At 47.9% G+C, this 16,990-nt stretch overlaps 1 long non-coding RNA gene across 2 annotated transcripts in view; it reads right to left on the bottom strand.

Annotated features, from left to right (window-relative positions):
- Positions 1–16,990, bottom strand: part of LOC122682103 — a 44,004-nt gene that overhangs the window by 807 nt on the left and 26,207 nt on the right. The window contains exons 1-2 of one of the 2 annotated variants that reach the window (XR_006337208.1): positions 12,224–12,301; positions 670–762 (exon numbers count right to left, since the gene is read on the bottom strand). This is a non-coding gene — a long non-coding RNA (uncharacterized LOC122682103). Of the gene's footprint in view, positions 1–669; positions 763–12,223; positions 12,302–16,990 lie in introns of those variants that run through there. The other variant, XR_006337209.1, reaches the window with a different exon arrangement.

Here is a 16,990-nt window from a genome sequence, read left to right as displayed (position 1 = left end):
TCCTTCTGGGGCACCTGAGGGAGAACATGTTTCCTGCCTCCCTCCTTGCTTCCGGTGGTTGCCAGCACCCTGGCATTCCGTGGCTTGCTGATGTATCACTCTGATCCCAGCGTCCATCTTCCCCTGTGTCCTCACATCACCTTCACTATCTGTGTTCCTCTGCATCCAAATTTCTATCTTCTTATAGCACACCAGTCGTTGGATTAAAGGCTCCATCCACATTCCAATCCATCATGATCTTATCTCAACTCAATTACATCTGCCAAGACCCTGTTTCCAAATAAGGTCACATTCACAGTTCCCAGGTAAACATGAATTTGGGGGAGGGAAACATTATTCAACCCTGTACAAGATACCACTCAAAATCTCACTAAGGGATGCCTCAATGCATTTCAAACTTAAGATGTCCAACCTGAGCCCCAATCTCCCCTTTCTGCCCCCAAACCTGCTTCTTCTTTAGCCTTCTCCATCTCAGTAAGTGACTACTTCATCCTGTCGGTCACGCTGGCTAAAACCCTCTGATTCACCTGTGATTCCTCTTTCTTTCACACCCCACATTTAATCCAACTGGAAACCCCGCTTGCTCTACTTCTAACACGTGTCTAGAATCTGACCCTTTCTCACCACCTCCCCACCATCACCCTGGTCCAAGCCTCCATCATCTCTCACCTGAATCAGCTGTAATGACCTTTTCATGAGGCTCCCAGCTTTCAGTATGACTCCCTTTGGTCTGTGCTCGCCACACTAGCCCGAGAGATCCACCTGAAACACAAGCCGGGCCATGTCACTCCGCTGTGACACTCTCCCATGTTAGGATGCCAAATAAAATATGGGGTGCCCAGTGACATCTGAACTCCAGGTAAACAGCAAGTAACTTTTATTAGAAGTATATTCTATGCACTATGTGGAACATACTTACACTAGAAAAAGAAAGAAAGAAAAAGCTGTTCATTATCTGAACTCACATTTTAAATTTTTACTACTATTATTTTTTACTTTGTTTGACTGCCCCAGGTCTTAGTTGCAGCACCTCATATCTTCATTGCAGCCTGAGGACTCTTAGTTGCAGCATGCAGGATCTGGTTCCCTGCCCAGGGATCAAACCCAGTCCCCTTGTATTGGGAGCAAGGAGTCTTAACCACTGGACCATCAGGGAAGTCCCCTGAAATTCACATTTAACCAGATATCCTGTATTTTTATTTGGTAAATTAAATGGTCATATTCCCATTGGTCCCATCGCATTCAGAGAAATACCCGGAGTCCCTATACTGGCCTACAAGGGCCCTACATAACCTGGCCACACCATCTCACTCCCCTTCTTCCCACTTTCCTCCTTTCTCACCCACTGAAGCCACACTGGACTCCTTACCAAACCTGATAAACCCCAATTTTACCCCCACCTCAGGATCTTTACCTGGTACATACTTGCTCTGAATATTCACATGGCTTGCTCCTCACTTCCCTGAAATCTTTGTTCAATGGCCTCTCAGTACGGCCTTTTCTGACCGCTCCAATGATTCACTTCCCCCAGATCACCTATGCCCTGTCCTGCTTTACTTTCCCCCAGAGCCCTTATCATCAGCTGATATATTTTACTTGTTTATTATCTATCCCCTAGATTAGAATGGCAGCTCCGAGAGGGCAGAGATATTTGTCGTCCTCACTGTTCTACATATAGAGCCTGAACAGGACCTGGCCCACAGGAGGAGCTCAATTAATATTTGTTCAATGAATGGCTTTCAGTTTCTTCATCTGTAAAATGAAAATACTTTCCTAAGTTATGGAGCTATTATGACAATCAGATGAGTTTAAAAAGAAAAAGTAAAGTGGTGCTTAATAAATGTCCCCTGCACCCCCTACCCTTGTCTAGGTTCGCTGCCAGTTCAGGAATTCTGTAAAACAGGGGTCCTCAGGACTTCCCTGGTGGTCCAGTGGCTAAAACTCCACGTTCCCAATGCATTCCCTGGTCAGGGAACTGGATCCCACATGCTGCAACTAAGGGTTTGCATGCTGCAATGCAGAGTTCATCACCTCAACTAAGGCCTAGCAGTCAAATCAAAACAAACAAACAGGGGTCGCCAACCTCCAGGATCTAATGCCTGACGATCTGAGGTGGAGCTGATGTAATAATAACAGAAATAAAGTGCACAATAAATGTACTGCGCTTGAATCAACCTGAAACCATCCCCTTCCTGATTTGCGGGAAAATTGTCTTCCATGAAACCAGTCCCTGGTGCCAAAAATGTTGGGGACCACTGCATGAAAAACCTAAGTTCTGACCACTGCGCTGGAGTCGCTGCTGTCCTCCTAGTGGCCACCTCTGGAATTACAGGCACCATGCCCTGGAAGGCCTAACCTGTCATTAGGGACCAAGCTCTGCAAATCCCCTTTACAGGTTAGCAAACATGCCCAGAACTCCTGATCAAGGCTTCCAGGAACAGGGCAGCCAGCAAGTGTCTCAGAGATCCCTCCCACATCCCCAGGCCCACATATACCTGCAGCAGGCTCCCACTTTCCCCAGCACCTGCCTCTGCTCTTTCGTGGGTCAGGTTTTTAATTCCGTCTCGCCGTCTGCCTTTGCCTTCATTATCCTCTGCCTGCCGTGGAGGGGTTAGTTAAAGTGTCGGAGCGATGTCATTTACAGCCTCCTGTTGCTAAGCAACGGACCCAGGTGAGCCCTTGAACTTGTTTCTCAGCTGCTGAAATGTATCTGGTAGAGTGATGGGGGCCCGAGTTGAAGTATTTCATCACTGGGATGAGTTGCTGGCCTGGTGGCCCTGTCCCTCTTGAGCCTGGACAGGACTGACCCAGGCCTCAGGGCCCTACTGCCCTCAGTTCAGTTCAGTTCAGTTGCTCAGTCGTGTCTGACTCTGCAACCCCATGGACTGTAGCATGCCAGGCTTCCCTGTCCATCACCAACTCCCAGAGCTTGCTCAAACTCATGTCCATCGAGTCAGTGATGCCATCCAACCATCTCATCCTCTGTTGTTCCCTTCTCCCCCCACCTTCAATCTTTCCCAGCATCAGGGTCTTTTCCAATAAGTCAGTTCTTCGCATCAGATGGCCAAAGTATTGGAGCTTCAGCTTCAGCATCAGTCCTTCCAATGAATATTCAGGACTGATTTCCTTTAGGATTGCCTGGTTGGATCTCCTTGCAGTCCAAGGGACTCACAAGAGTCTTCTCCAACACCACAGTTCAAAAGTATCAATTCTGCAGCACTCAGCTTCCTATTGCCCTCAGCCTCCCCTAATTAACCAGTGCTGCTCAGGGATTCCTGGGTGTCCAGCCCCAGGGTACCCATTCCCAGTAGAAATAAACCAGACATGGCCCTACCTTGGAGGACACCCCTGGCTCAGTGCAAAGACAGGGCTCCCAAGGAGGCCACTGCAATCTTGGCTTACAAGTGAGTCAGATTCACTCTGCCTGCCAAGGATGCTCCAGAGAAAGTGACTGAGCCTCAAAGGATGGATAGGAGTTGGCCTGGGACAGCTGAAGAAAGAAGACTTTCCAGGACAGGGCACAGGCTGTGCAAATGCCTAGAAGCAGGAAAAGCCCTGGCTCCTTTGGACAGCGTCTTCTGCCCGAGTGGTGGCGACACTGGCAGAGTCTGCACTCAGCCTGCACACCCGCTCTGTGTGACTTCAGCTGCATCCCTGCTTCTTTCTGGACCTTGCTTTACATCCCTCAGGATGCAGGGGGTGCGGATTAGATGAACTCAGAGTTTTGCAAAGTACTATGTGCATGCTTCTGGAGGTATACATTAGGTTTTGGCAGGGGGCTGTTTCAGCATTAAACCTTTATTTGAAGTTTTTTGAACTTACTTTAAAAAGTAATATTATGTCTCTTTTAAAAAATATTATTTATTTTTCCTATTTTTCACTGTGCTGGGTCTTCATTGCTGCCTGGGTTTTCTCTAGTTGCAGTGAGCAGGGGGGCTACTCTTCCTTGCGGTGTGCGGGCTTCGCAGTGCCGTGGCTTCTCTTATTGCGGAGCACAGGCTCTAGGTAGTTGCAGCACACGGGCTCGGTAGTTGTGGCTTGTAGGCTCTAGGGCAGGTGGGCTTAGTCGCTCTGTGGCATGTGGAATCTTACCAGACCAGGGATCGAACCTGTGTCCCCTGTACTGGCAGGTGGATTCTTATCCACTGTCCCATCAGGGAAGTCATGAACTTACCTTAAATAGGATGAGAAAGGTACGCAACTGATACATCAAATAAGTGATGTGACATAGTCCCTTAAAATACTTTCATTTAAGTTTTTGACTTGCCAATTATTTTAAAGAACAATATTAACTAATAGTACAGGTGTGATCTAGGGATGTCCATGATTTCAGAAAAACTAAAGCAGTCTTCCAATCCAATATACACAAAGACTAATACTGCCCAGAGCTCTCAGTCACTCCTAAGCCACAGTGCCTGGGGCACTCCAGGTGAGATTATCACCTTTTTGTTTTCACAGATGGGTCACTCAGGCCCAGGGAGGTTACTGAGCAAGTCTATGGCCTTGAGAACTGGGCTCTGAAGCTGTGCCCATCCTCCATCACACTGACATCACTCATCTGTATCTCCCAGCTCTCACCCCCAGCATAGGTGTAAACTGAATTTTCACCAAAAGCATCCGGGAGCCCACCTGTAAAGTCAGACAAACTGGAGACAGCCCATCATGAGACATTGGGCCAGTTGTTTCCCCATCTCTGGACCTTGGTTTTGCCATCTGTACAATGGGAGTGTGCCCAGTGAGATGGGGTAAGGGTTGGGGTCTTTTCCAGCTACATGTTCTTGGAGTCAGAGTTTCTGAGAGCCCCTGAATGTTCTGGAAATTAGGAGAGGGGGTCAGTGAGAAAAGCAGAAAGCTGCAGCATCTCAGCCCACCTAACCGTGCTAGTGGCTCTGAAATGTAAAGGCTGGGATGCTTCCCAGCATCACCTTGGGCAAGACTCCTCCATTGTTCTGGGCCATCTGGCTTGCTTGAGCCTGATCCTTGCGGTCTTCTGAGGACACCTTTTACTCCCTGCTGCCAGATGTGGGTACTTGCCTGATAGGGTGACCAACCACCCACTTTTCCTGGAATGGAGGGGTTCCTGAATCGCGAGACTTTCACACCAGGATGGTCCCAGACAAAGATGGATGCATTTTCTCCCTGCGCCCTTGTGCCAGGCCTTGTGCTGTGAGCTTTACTTTCATCTCTTCCTGGAATCCTTGACACAACCCAGAAGGGCAGGGCTCATTGTTACTATTATTTTCTCATTTTCCAGATGAAAAGAATAGAGGCTCAGAGAGGAAATGACTTGCCAGGGTCAGCAGTGCCAGTGGTAGAGCTGATTTTCAAATCCAGGTCTGGGTATCTGAGGTACAGATGCTTGACACGAATCTTTTCAGTGGCCCAAGAGTCTCAGCATTGGATGAGCCAGGGGGAAGTCAGAGAGGAGGTGGATGACTTGGAGTCAATATTGAGGCCCTCTCTGGTGTTCTCTGTGTCCAAAATGACACTGTCCTCTTTTCCATGAAGGTCAGAGACTTGGACTATGGTTCCAGCTCCATACCTAACTTGAATAACCTTGAACAAATGACTTGCTTCTCTGGGCCTCAGTTTTCTTAACTAGAAACTGGAAACATTATCTGGGATCCCCTTGAAGACTATATGAAAGAGGTTTAGAAGTCATCAGATTGAATCACCTCTTCATTTTACAGATGAGGGAAATTGAGGTCCAAGGAGAGAAAAAACTAAGTTCTTCTGATTGCACTTGCCTATGGTAGTAGAGAATATCAATACTCAAAGAGAAGCAGGGTCAATATGAAGAGAAATACAGAGAGGAAAGGAAGAAGAGACGGAGAAGATAAGGGGAGGATGGGGAGAAGGAGAGAAAGAGACAGAGAGAGAGAGACAGAGAGAAACTCAGAGAAGAAATGAGTGAGAATTTGCAGCTGGCCTTATTCGGTTTCTGGATCTAGCCATGCCTGAAGTCCACTTGGGCATCCCAGTGATTGAGCCAATAAAGTCCCTCTTTTACTTAAGCCAGCTTGAGATGTGCTTCTCCCACTCACAACCCAGAGAGTCCTAAGTCATTTACACCAGTTCCTTTATCCTTCCTTTCAGGGATCTGGGGATATGTGTATTAAGTAATTAATTCATTCATCCATTCAACAAACATTTATTAGCACCCACTATGTAATAGGTACTGTGCAAGGGGCACAGTGTGGATACAGAGATAAACAAGATACACGGGAGGCCTCAAAGGACTCACAAACCAGTTGGAAAGGCAGATAGGAAAATAAATTAGTGCACTGAAGTGTGATGGAAGTCGCAGAGAGAGACTGCATGCCTGAGAGAGGTGAGGCACCGCGGGGAAAGTGGGGGTGCCCAAGCGGGCAGACTAAGAGATAGAAATGATGGCCTGCCCCTGGGAAACGATGTTAAATGGTTGGGGGGGGGGGGGGCAGGTGGAGAAGAGTAGAGAGGCAGAGGGTAGAGGAGGAATTTGAGTGCAGAGCTGCAGTTGATTTGAACCAGGGCCTCCTCTGCTACTGAAGTCCCTTTCATGAGCGGGCAGCTGTTGTGGGCAACTGGAGCCCAGTCCTGCTGGGGACGCTCGACAGCACATGCCTAACAGCCTGCAGAACTGTCCTGAGGTGATGGAAAGGGGTTTGTAGAGTGAGGAGGCTGGAATCCTGCCCTCATTTTTTTGACCTGTCTGCCCCTGTGGGCTCAACATGCCCCCACAGGCCAGCGATACCCTTGACATGTCCAAGGTCTGGCTACAGATGCCCCCTGGGGCAGGTTGATGGTGAGGCAGGGAACCAAGAGCATCTGCCTCCATCACTCGCCAACTATGTGATTTAGCCCTTCTGTGCCTTGGTTTTCTGATCTGTAAAATGGGGCTGATAATGGTACCTGCTGCACAGAAATCGTGAGGATGTAAAATGCTTAGCACAGGGCCTCGGAAGTGGCCCTGACAATAGTTATCATCTTTAGGGAACTGTGAATAGCTCAAAAGGATGGAGAGGGAGGTGGGGGGCAGCAAGAAATGAAAGGGGAGGACAAAACAGGGATGGAACAGGAAGGACCTTGACCATCAGCACAGGTGGTGAAGTCTGAACCAGAGACGAGGAGGGCAAGGAGCAGGACTTGGAGACACACACGGTGGAAGGAGGTCGGGACGGTTCCCTGAGCATAACCTAGGTCCTGTGTTCATTCCCATTCATCCATGAAGAATGGCTACACAGCTCCTCTGTACCAAGCACTCTCCTGGAAGGTGAGTCCCATCCTGCAAAGATCTCTTAGTGCAGGCAGGGAGATAATATTTGAGCAGAAATAATAAGCTGGGTAAAAGCCATGAGAACAGCCGTCAGAATGGGACACATGCAGCCAAGGGAGCTTGGGGGAAGGAAGTGTCACTTCCGGAAGGAGAGGTCAGAAGATGCTTCTTGCAGGGAGGTGGGGTGGTAAATAGGATATGGACCTTATGGGAAGGACAGAGATTTGGACAAACGATGTGAGCAAAGGCTCAGCCTATGCAAGGGCAGAGAGGTGGGAATTTACAGGGAGTGCTGAAGAAGGGGCACATGGGTCACAGAGCCTCACTCAGTAATCCTCTTTGGAATCAAGAGTCCTCTTGTTATGTCCAATTCATGACGCATTTGAGTTTAAAAGTTTGATAGCACGTGATGTTGTGAGGCTGTGAGGGAATAGCTCCTCTCCCCTCCAAATGTAGGCAGTGAACACTGCATAAATCCTATAGGGGTGGGTGGGTTGGTTTCCTGGAAGGGGATGAGGATTCCTGTGCATATGAGTTATTACAGGAGTGCTCCCTGGGAAGACTGGGAAGGGTGTGGGGGAAGCAAGATAGGGAAGGGAAGAAGCCAAGCAAGATATATATATCAGTTAGCTGTTGCTGCGTAACAGATTACCCCAAATTAGAATCTAAAACCACCAACATTTATTATTTCATGGTTTCTATGAGTCAGGAATCCAGGGATGCCTTAGCTAGATGGGGTCTCTTAAGGTCTCTCAGGGTCTCTCAAGAGGATGCAGTCAAGGTCTTGGCCAGGGCTGCAGGCTTCTCAAGGCTGGACTGAGAGAGGATTCACTTCTAAACTCATTCCTGTAAGTGCTGACAGGCCTCAAGTCCTCCCTGGGTGCTGGCCAGGGAGCATCAGCTCCTGGCACATGGACCGCTCTGTAAGGTTGCTTAGAACAGGGCAGAATAAGAAATCTGAAAGAGAGAGGGGACAAGAGACAGTTCCCAAAACAGAAGCCTCGGTCTTCTTATAGCCTACTCTTGGAAGTGATGTCACATCACAGTCTAGATTCAAAAGGTGGGGATGACTACCAGGAGGTGAGCATCCTGAGGCCATCTTGGAGGCTGCCTGCCACAGTGAGATTTTAGGCAAAGTTCCAGCCTCAACCTGGTCCCACTGGGAGTTCTGGAGTATAAATTACACATCAGAGTTTGTCTAGCCTTGAGACACCAGAACTGGGCTTTCATTCTCCTGGGCCAGTCATTGATAGTCCCCCTAGGCAGGACTTATATTCAGACATTTCAGTTGTTTTATGGGCAAAGCAGCTCCAATAGCCTATGGACGGGCAGCTGAAGAAGGTGAACTATCAGGAGCAAATCACAGAACACTGGCACACTCACAGCAAACCCCAGGAGATCACAGTGGAGCATCAACAGTGTTCCCTACAGGGGGGTCATTTGGAAACATTTATCAACATAAAGAAGGTCTTTCCACGGGACTTCCTTAGTGGTCCAGGGACTAAGGCTCTGTGCTCGAAATGCAGGGGGTCCGGGTTTGATCCCTAATCAGGAAACTAGATCCCACATGCCGCAACTAAAGATTCCACATGTTGAAATGAAGATCAAAGATCCTGCATGGTGCGACTAAGACCCAGTGCAGCCAAATAAACAAATATTTAAAAAAAGAATATCTATCCCCTTTAACTATCAATCTCATTTCTCCTATACACACACTGAAGAAATAGCCAAAATATTTTCTAGTAGTATCTGGTTAAATAATGGTCCATTTACACACTGGATTATTATATAGCTGTTATAAGAATTAATCTCCCAAACACATCATTAACTGAAAAAAGCAGGGTGTAAAATGTTGACTGCGTTGGAGAGAAAGGAATTACTTGTACATATCCATACTTGCGAGGCTTCCCAGGTGGCATTAGTGGTAAAGAACCCACCTACTAATGCAAGAGACATAAGACATGGATTAGATCCCTGGGTCAGGAAGATTCTCTGGAGGAGGAAATGGCAACCCGCTCCAGTAGAATCCCATGGACAGAATCCCAAGGACAGAATCCCTGGAGAATCCCATGGACAGAGGAGCCTGGGGGGCTACATAGGGTCCATTCCTCATCAAATGGTTTCAGATGATCCCTGCCTCGCTGGGTCTTCGTGACAACTCAAAGAGACAATCCAGGTAAAGCTGGCCTTGGGCCATGGTCAGTGCTCTGTCCATGGATACCCTTGTTATTATTAGTTATTCTGAGGGCAGCGGGGAGTCCTGGGGAGATTCTAGCAGCCGTGGGAGTCATGGAATTGGATTTGCTCCTTAGAGCTCTGGGGTGGCTAGGGGGAGGATGACCTGGATGGAGCCAGACAGGAACAGGCTGGTGCGGGCAGGTAATTTACAAAGCTGTCAAGTTCAGATCTTTCACACTTTTGGCCAATGGCTATTATAAAATTTCTAGAGTGAAATATAAAATACAATCTAATCTTCAGAGTAAATTATAAAACACAAAGCAGAAAGAAATTAGATAGATGATACAATCTCGTTGAACCAAAGCAGACATGTCCCAGTGATGATGCTGGGTTGGGTGAAAACCACTTCTGACAGATCCTCAGAGCATCAGGGTCAAGTGACTGGAAGACATACATATACATGTGGCTTCCAGGGATTTGGGTTTCGAGGTTCACTTGCTTTTGTTTAGAAACTAGTTTAAAAATTATTATAAAAGTATTATAGGCACACATTTAAATATTCAGTTATTACCAGTGATACAGATTGTCTGTCTCTTACCCCAGGCTCCCAGTCTTTCCTCTCACTTGATAATAGTTTATTGTTTATTTTACCTAAAAATTTCCATCTCTTTGCAAGTATGGATATGTGTGCTAGGTCACTCAGTTGTGTCCGACTCTCTGCGACCCCATGAACTGTAACCCACCAGGCTCCTCTGTCCTTGGGATTCTCCAAGCAAGAATACTGGAGTGGGTTGCCATGTCTTCTTCCAACCACCTGACATGTGAGATTGTAATTCCTCAACCAGGGATGGGACCAGCATCCCCTGCATCGGAAGCTCTGAGCCTGAACCACCAGGGAAGTCCTACCTGGTACATGTGGTACCCTTTCCTCCCCATGCCAGCCTTCTGCACTGAGGTTCCAACCCTGTCAGCTTCCTTGTCCCTCTCCAAACAAGAGTCCTGCTGGGCAGCAGATGAGAAATCACTTCCGCAGGGCTGGCTTCTGTATCAACATGGCTCCATCTCAGGAGGATGTGAGCCCAAACAAGCAAGTTGCAGTGACCTGCACAATATGGGACCCCAGTTGATCAGGCCTTTTCTGCCCACCTCTCCTGGAGAGGTGGTCTTCCTTTGCCCCTTCACACACATACACACACACACACACATACCCCCACTCCCACTGTGTTCTCACCCCTCAGACTTCAGCTGTCCCTTCTACAGAGAGGCCCCCTTACCCACTTTGATCACCATATGAATAATTTCTGCAGGTAAGGCCTCTCCCAGCACCTCTGTAATAATAAATATTGGTTGGTAGGTTTGTCTCCCCACTGGTATTTAGCGTCCAGAGGATGGGACCATGTCGTCGGATTTCAACTTCCTCTTCAGTGCGCAAAACACACAAGGCACTCAATAAAGGTCTTGAGTGAATGAAGGAATGAGTGAGTGAGTGAGTGAGTGAGTGTATGAGATAGAGGCTGGAAGAGGGGAAATTATTTGACATGAGCCCCCAGCTGCTGGATGAGGCAAAGATAGATTCTGGGATACTTCTCCTGCCCCTCCCTCCCCAGGAGAGCAGGCATCAGGGAGGGGATTCAACCTGGGCTGGGGGGCCTCTGCCCCCACTGCTCCCCTGCCTGGAATCTCCCATCCCGTTGAAATCAGACAGCCCGGGAGTCCTCAGGATACCGGCCGGCTGTAGTTCAGCATCTCCCCTCCACCGGGAACGGAGGGGCGGGGCCCCGCGCCACCCCCTCACCCCAACACTGGGCCCAGCAAGGGGAGGGAGAGCGCGCAGCCCCCGCGCCCACCGCTGCAGCAATTTGCAGCCCGACCTCAATTAGCCTGGTGCCTACGCGCGCCAATTACCGCGTCAATCACTGTGCCCGAGGCAGCGGAGGGGGTAAGAGGGAGGGGAGAGGGCCCGGCTGGAGCAGCCCGGGCGCCCTGGACCGGCTGAAACCGGTCCAGGCTCCCGGGGAAGCAGTTGCTGAGTCCCCATCCCCTCCAAGCCCAGCTCAGAGCTCGGGTAACCTCTCTCATCCCTGTTTTGGACCCCTCCCAGATGGAGATGGAAAGAGGCTCCCCCTCCCAGACCCCACCCACCTCCCCAGGCCCCACTCCGCGCCTCTGCCAGCTTCAGTTTCCCCATCCTCTAGACTGTAAGCTTCGTGAAACAGAGCCAGTATGTTGCCTGTCTTGCACCCCCTAGACACTCGATAGCAAATATATAGTGACATAAATAAAAGAGCAAATCTGTTATATGGAAATCAAAATACTACCACCGAAGACAGTTGTGCGGGTAAAGCAAGATGTCTAGAAAATTATGGAGAATTGGCACACCGCGAATGCTCGAGGAGTGCTGTCACCATCTCCATCCATTTAGTCAAACAACATCTGAAGGCACCGCCTTGGTGCCAGGCTCTGGGCTGGATGCCGGGTGAGGACCCAGCCGGGAGGCTGGCCGGGTGTACGCAGGAGCTCAGAGTTGGCTAGTTTTGACTAGATGGTTAAGGTTTGTCTTCTCCGCAGGATGGCTCATTTTTTTTAAGCCCCAAAGCTTTTTTAGGCTTTGGGGAAAGAAAAAAAAGAGGTGGAGGCACAGAAGGCGAAGAGAAGACTAAACAGCTGAGTAAGAGAGCGCCAAGGAGGGGAAGCCACGCCAGCCCCCTCCTTGAAGGACTTCCTGCCCCACAGAGAGGACAGACATGGGGTCCCCTAGTTTAGTGACCCCAGCACTCTTTTCCAGCCTACCTTCTTTGGGTGCTCTTGGGGGAACGCTTCCCCCCTTCGCCCCTCTGCTCCTGGAGGGGTTGAAGTAGTCACCAGCCGCTCTAGCAGTGACTCAGGCTGGCCAATCAAAAGTCCTTCGTTAGCATAGCCAGAGTGATTGGTCCAAGGATGATCATGTGACCCCAGCAAAGCCAATCAGAGTTTGCCCTGGGATTGCTTATAAAAACCGTGGGTTGTGCCCTCTCCGCTAGGGTTGCTGAAATGGGAACTTGAATCTGGGGTTGTTGGTGGCTATTTTATCGGCCACAGAAGAAACTTTTTGCTTCAGTGAAGCCACGGCAGGGAAGGATGGGGAGAAAAAGAGATACACTGTTCCAATTCCTGATTCCACTGTTAGGGGAATATGGGTCTTTTGCTATGTTACATGAGCCAACAAATTGAATCTTGCTCAAGCTAGTTGAAGTTGAGTTTCTGTCCATTGCAACCAGAGGTCTTTCATTTTCCAAAATCTCAACCATGGACATGCCTAATTAGTCTAATTTTTAAAATATAGGTAGATGCTCTTAGAAGTACTCAAGTATAAGGGTGATGTCCGTTGGTTTCCTTTCTAGTCATTTGCACTTTATGTCATTTATACAGGACAAGTGTTACTTTTGTGATAAGGCAAAAAGCAGAAAAAGTTATTTAAGAACAAATGATTCACTTATGATAGAGAAACATAATAATGAGTGAAAGAAGCCAGACACAGAACTTTGTGTTGTATGATTCCATTTGTGTGAAGTTCAAGAACAAGCAGACTGTCTATGGTAGTAGAAATGGAAAAAGTTGTTACCTGGTTAGTCTAGCACAAGGGAGACCTCTGGGGTAATGGAAACATTATCTCAATCTAGGTAGTGGTGGTTGTTGTTCTTGTTCAATCACTAAGTTGTCTCTGAATCTTTGCAACCCCATGGACTGTAGCACACTAGACTCCTCTATCACCATCTCCTGGAGTTTGCTCACATTCATGTAGTGATAAACATATGTAAAAGTCACTGAGCTTTACACTTCCAGACTTGTGTGTTTCATTGGGTGTATGTTAGACCTCAATAAAAAAATTTTAATAGAAAAGTAACATATTGGATTTGCCCGGAAGTCTAGTGGTTAAGAATCTGCACTTTCACTTCAGGGGGCACAGGTTCCATTCCTGTTTGAGGAACTGTGACCCCACATGCCCAGTGGCACAGGCAAAAAAAAACAAAAAACAAAAAAAGGAAAGTAACACTTTTGAATTTCTGGGTACAGTTCTACAAGCCCCCTTCATTTAGCCCATGATCCCACATGAATTTTATATGAAAAATAAGAAGTCTTTTCTTATTGGGATTCTGAAACACAGTAACTTAAAATTATAAAAGTTAAACATTAAACTAATTAAAGACAAGATCATGGGGACCCCAACCTTCTTTCACTGCCTCTGGAAAGTCTTTCCTTCCTGAATGAGCCCTCTGGGTATTCTCACCACCCCCAGTTACTATCTCAGAATAAGATGTGAATCAAGAGGCTGGTAGATTCAACAGAACTGTATCCTCTCAGAACAAAGAACAGTCTGGCATTTGGAACAGAAAAGCCTTGCTTTCCCAGCAACTTTGCAAAAGTGATTTCTCGTATTAATGGGCGGAATCTTCTCCTGGATTGATCCCCCTTTTCACAGAACTAATTATAGATTTATTAATATTTATGGACCTCTCGTCACAGCCAATAGCTCTTGTTTGAGAACATTAAGCCTTATCTCACTGCCTCCAGGAAGGGGCATTTGACGCCAGCCCTAATTGGATGACCCGCAATCAAGATAGAAGGGAAAAAATGACAATAGCTTGCCTGTTGCCATATATTAAAATACCATCCGCCCAGCTTAATGATTATCTTTAGAATTAATAATCTTGCTAGCCCAGGTTTGGGTCCTAATAGTGGGAAATTGTATTAAATACTTTGCTAAGAACAATCAGCTTTTTGATAAGGCTAATGGCCCTGCCCCTGGCTGTTTTTCATTGCTGAGCTCTCTGTTTTCCTTCCCTAGCAGAAGGCCATTTTGTCCATATCACTTGTCATCTAACATTAGCATCACCTGGTGGGGTTCCTGCTCCATCTCTCGCCCCCATCCAATCCATCTTAGGTGCTGCAGTGAGATTTATCTATGGAAGATGTGGCTCTGACCCCACCATGCCCCTACTCTATAATCTTTCATGGCTCCCCATTGCCTGCCATATGAACTGCATGAACAGACATCTGATAACTTTCTGCAATCCAGCCCCAATTACTCCATCCTCTATTCCCTTTAAAGACTCTTAAATATTTCAGTTCAGTTCAGTTCAGTCGCTCAGTCATGTCTGACTCCGTGCGACCCCATGAATCGCAGCACGCCAGGCCTCCCTGTCCATCACCAACTCCCGGAGTTTATGCAAACTCATGTCCATCGAGTCGGTGATGCCATCCAGCCATCTCATCCTCTGCCATCCCCTTCTCCTCCTGCCCCCAAGCCCTCCCAGCATCCGGGTCTTTTCCAATGAGTCAACTCTTCGCATGAGAGAGTTGGACAATTACTTCTCTATTCCCAGGGCATATGCCTGATGTCAGAGACATAACACCTGGGACTGAGATTTGAGACAAAACATGGATTGGGGATTTGGATAACCTAGAGTCAGATCCTAGTGCTACCACTTTCTAGTTTGATCTTGTGTAAAACGCTCAACCACTTCAAGCCTCAGTTGCCACATCTGTAGAATGGGAATAAATTGTTGTCTACCTCATATGGCTTGTTATAAGGATTGCATGTGATAAAGTAGGCCAAGGGCCTAGCCCAGGGTCTGGCATACTTCCAGAACAGGTGTACAGTTAATGCTTGTACCCATCCTTTTTCTAATTCTGCAAATTCCATCCCTCTACTTGGTGAATGGAAGAGTGTGGGGCTTCAGAGTGCAAGTAACTGGGAATTTAAATTCAGGCTTGTGTGATCTTGGCAAATGTCTTAGTCTCTCTAAGCCTCAGTTTCTTCATCCATGAAATGGGTATGATAGCCCTAACTAATTATTACTATTATGAGCCTTAAGTAACATAATACAGGCAAAACACAATATTACTGGCACAGAGCACATGTTTGATAAACATTAATTACATTGTCATTACACTCCCAGACATCAAAACACTAGTCAAAGGGCTTCTCCTCCAGGAAGCCCTCCCACATCTCACCTTTTTATGACTCTGTTTTGTACTGTTTGGTACTTTCCACACATTTGGATGTCTCTATATTTCCCCTCTGTCACCTCTTACCTGGACTGAGTGCTCAGGGATCAAACCAAGCCCAGCTCTGCACTCTCTCCCAAGACCCTTGAGGCCTCGCATGAAGTTTGGCACAGAGTGGGTGCTCAAATGTTGACGCAAGAATGACAGTAATTATAGCTAATTAATGCTGAGTCTCACTATGTGTCAGGCACTGTGATGGGTACTCTAAAGCAATGAATTCTTGCAGCAGTTAATTTTTAACATTCATAGTAATTAACAAGTCCTTCACTCCTAGAGCAACTAATAGCAATTTATTCTTACAAGCAAACTCTGTATTCTATTACTATCTCCAGTTTATAGGGCAGGACACTGAGGTGTGAAGAGGTCATACAGTTAGGAAGTGAAGGACTGAGGGGTCAAGTGCACCCTGAGAGCTGCTCTGAGTCCTCATCCACCAACAGTAGGGAGCTAGAGTTGGCAGTATTTCCTAAGCTTTTCTCAGATAATCCCAGTAGGCAGAGCTGTGGTTTTCTTTCCCCAAGGTGGATAGCAGTGCTTGCACTATGCCCATCTCTAAGTGAAGCCCTCCCCAACATTATCTCCTTATATTGAGCACTGTTATCTTCATGTTATAATAGTAGCAACTGAGGCTCAGAGAGGTGAAGCTATTCACCTCAGGTCACAGAGCTGATAACTGGAGGAGCTAGGATTTGAACTGGCGTCCAGGGGGCGCCAGTCTCCTTCACAATTGGTAGGCTCAATTAGAAGCATGAGGTTTTTCCCTCCAATTTTTCCTGGACCTCAGCCCTGTCTTGATCTCTGTGCCTCTGTCCCAGGATCCTGACACCCTGCTCTGTGGTCTGCAGGCCCTACTCTTGAGAGTTAGGAGGACTCTGGGGCCCTTCTCTACACCTTCTCCTCCCCACTAACTGGTGGTCTCGTTTTAACACCAACAGAGTTGCTTCCAGGGGTCCCTATGCTGCCTGGCCTCTGGTCCTTGTCCTTTTTGGCTATGGGCAGCTGAGCCCACCTGGTCTCCCTCTTCAAGCCTCAAACACTGGGATTGGGGTGTTAGAGGCAGGAGCCCAACTTGTCCTTCCTGGGAACTTCTTCCAGGCAAAAGAGAGAAGTCAAAGCCTTGAAGGCAGAGGGAGTGGGAGTGGGAAACATAGGGAGACCTAACATTAATGCTTCCTCCAAAAAGAGATGAGTAGAGGCTGTCAGTGGCAGAGGCCAGAGTCAAAGCCAGTGAGGTCAGTCCTTTGGGGGCAGGGGTGAGCTCTGTGATTCCAGACGAGGTACAGGAACTGGGGCTCACCCTCCCATGTAGAGGGGACAAGGAACAGTGAAGTGAAGAGTGCCCAGACTCCAAGAATAGCTGCTCTGTGTCACCTTTTCCCTCCCTCCCAGGAGCCATCACCAGGACAGTGATTAGGAGCTGCCGACAGGTGCCAGGCAGACTGCTTGCTATCACCGGCGAGGCTCCTGACAGCCGCTCCAGCTGCCTCCCGTCAGAGAGAACACACATCT

The sequence above is a fragment of the Cervus elaphus genome, chromosome 23, assembly GCF_910594005.1.
Source record: "Cervus elaphus chromosome 23, mCerEla1.1, whole genome shotgun sequence".
In the NCBI taxonomy this organism is placed as follows: Eukaryota; Metazoa; Chordata; class Mammalia; order Artiodactyla; family Cervidae; genus Cervus; species Cervus elaphus.
This window is presented reverse-complemented; position numbering and strand designations above follow the sequence as displayed.